General features: G+C 79.2%; 1 non-coding gene and 1 pseudogene across 1 annotated transcript; both read left to right on the plus strand.

Annotated features, from left to right (window-relative positions):
• The first annotated feature begins 1,061 nt into the window (after positions 1-1,061).
• On the plus strand, positions 1,062-1,214 carry LOC144309633 (5.8S ribosomal RNA). The gene has a single exon (XR_013375569.1). It is a non-coding gene; the product is annotated as a 5.8S ribosomal RNA (ribosomal RNA).
• A 1,154-nt stretch (positions 1,215-2,368) lies between these two features.
• Positions 2,369-2,500, plus strand: part of LOC144309627 (28S ribosomal RNA) — a 4,760-nt pseudogene continuing 4,628 nt past the window's right edge.

Raw genomic sequence — 2,500 nt, forward strand, 5'->3', positions numbered from 1 at the left:
TCCCTCTCCCACCCCGGCCCACCCCCCGCCTCTGGGGCCTCGGGGCCCGGGTCCGGCTCTCCCCTTCTCCGTCGCCGCCCCCGCCGCCCCCCTCCCCTGGCCCTGCCCGCTCACGCCCCGCTTCCCGCTGCGGGCCCCCCCCCCGCCCTCCGTGGCGAGGCGGGGCCCGGGTCGCGGTTGTGGGGAGGGCCGGGGGTCGGCCGGCCGGGTGTTTTCTCCTAAGGCGAGGCGAGGTGGTGGCTCCCGGGGGTGTTCCTCGGAAGCGAGGGGATCCGGCCGGCCCCGCCCCCGGTGGCTTTTGGGGGCGGGGGAGAGACCGGGGAGAGAGAGGGAGGCTGGCTGTCGGGCGGTGGCGGGGCCCGCGTCGCGGCGCCCGCCGGGCCCTGGTCCGTCACGGGCCGGCAGCGTCGGGGGGCTCGCGCCCCTCGCTTGGCGGTGTCGGCCGCGGCCGGCCGGGGGGAGGATCGGCGTCGGGGCGGCGGCGGCGGCGGCGGCCTTTGGCCTCGCTCCCCCGCGCCCCGCCTCGCCCGTCCCCCCCCACCCTCTGTCCAGGTACCTAGCGCGTCCCGGCGCGGAGGTTTAAAGACCCTTTGGGGGTCGCCCGTCCGCCTCGGGTCGGGGCGGTCGGGCCCGCGGGGAGGGTCAGTCCCCTCCTCCAGACTCCGCCGCCTCGGTCCCCGCCACCCCGTGGGGTGTGCGGGGGGCGGGGGTCGCCACGCCACGTGCCCGGTCCACGCGGCCGCCGGGAGGGGGCTCGCCCCCTGCCCGGTGGCCGTCGTGCCGCGTCCGTGTGCGCGTGCGGCCGCCCCCCCCCCCGCGTCCCCGGTGTGGCGTGGGGCGGGGCAGGTGGGAACCCCCTGGGCGCCTGTGGGGTTGTCCTCGCTCGCCCCCCGCGCCCGCGCGTGCGCGGCGGGGGCGGCGGCCGGACGCCCCGTCGTTCGTCCGACCCTTCCGACCTTCTCGGAGTCTGATCTCGTGGTCTCTGCTGGCCGGCCAGAGGCGCCCTCCGGGGATGTGCCGTGCCAGGGAGGGGGGCTCTCCCCTCCGCTCGAAACTCGTACGACTCTTAGCGGTGGATCACTCGGCTCGTGCGTCGATGAAGAACGCAGCTAGCTGCGAGAATTAATGTGAATTGCAGGACACATTGATCATCGACACTTCGAACGCACTTGCGGCCCCGGGTTCCTCCCGGGGCTACGCCTGTCTGAGCGTCGCTTGGCGATCAATCGCCGCCCCTGGTGGCGGCGCGGCTGGGGGTTCCCTCGCAGGGCCCGGTCTGCCGGGCCCTCCGTCCCCCTAAGAGCAGACGCGGTGGCCGCCTCCGCGTGCCTCCCTCCTTCCCTCCCTCCCTCCCCCGCTCCCCTCCCGTGCCCTTCCGCCGCGCCCGGTCCCGGCCGCCCGCGCCCCCCCCCCCGCACCCGTGCGGTGTGGTGCGGTGCGTGGGGGCCGGGGACCGGGCCGGCGGCGGGGCCGTGGTGGGGCGGGCGGTGGGGCGGGGATGTGGGGGGGTGACGTGAGAGGCGGTGCCCGCCCGCGAGAAAAGGAGAGAGGCGAGAGCTCGCGCCGAGGAGGGCCGCGGCGGCTGCCGCCGCCGCGGTCCCCTCTGGGGGAGATCCCTCGCGCCGCACGCGGCCACGGGGTCGCCCGGGTCGTGCGTCTGGGGCGGAGGAGCGGGGGTGTGTGGTTGCGGTCCCGCGCCGCCGCGCGTCCGGGATCCGCGGCGCCCCTCCGCTCCCCTCCCCTCGCCCTTCCCCGCTGGCGCGACCCCCGGCCTTCGCCCTGTCGGGGCGGCTCGCGCCGGGCCGCGCCCCGGGGCTGCGTGCCCCGGCGGTGGCCCGCGGGACGCCGCGGCGCCGCCCGCCGCTGCGCGCTTCCGCCCCCCCCCGGGTCGCGGCCGCGCCGCGCCGTCGCTCCCCCGAGCCCGCGGTGGGTCGCGTCGGGGTCGACGCGGGCGGAGGGTCGCGGCCGTGGGAGGGACGTCGCGCGCGAGGAAGAGGGAGGCGTGGGGGCCGGGTCGTCGCGCGGGGCGGCGGGCGAGGGCGTCGCGGGCCGGCGGTCGGGGGCGACCGCCGCGACCCGACGACGTCCCGCCGCCCGCCCGCCCGCCGGCGCCCGCGCCCCCCCCTCCTCTCCCCTCGCCGCGCGGCGCCCGCGCCCCGGCTGCCCCCTCCGTCTGCGCGGCTCCCCCGCCCTCCGTGGCCCGGCAGGGCCCCTCGCCGCCGCCGCCGGCTCGTGCTCCCTCGCCCGGGGTCCGCCCCCCCCGCGCCGTCCCGTCGTCGGGGGGGGGGCCCCGTCGCCTCTCGTCCTTGGCTCTCTCTCCCGGCCTCGCGGCGACTCCCGCGCGCGCGCGCGCGCGCCCTCCGAGACGCGACCTCAGATCAGACGTGGCGACCCGCTGAATTTAAGCATATTAGTCAGCGGAGGAAAAGAAACTAACCAGGATTCCCTCAGTAACGGCGAGTGAACAGGGAAGAGCCCAGCGCCGAATCCCCGCCCCGCG

The sequence above is a fragment of the Canis aureus genome, unplaced genomic scaffold, assembly GCF_053574225.1.
Source record: "Canis aureus isolate CA01 unplaced genomic scaffold, VMU_Caureus_v.1.0 ptg000130l_RagTag, whole genome shotgun sequence".
NCBI classification, from domain to species: Eukaryota; Metazoa; Chordata; class Mammalia; order Carnivora; family Canidae; genus Canis; species Canis aureus.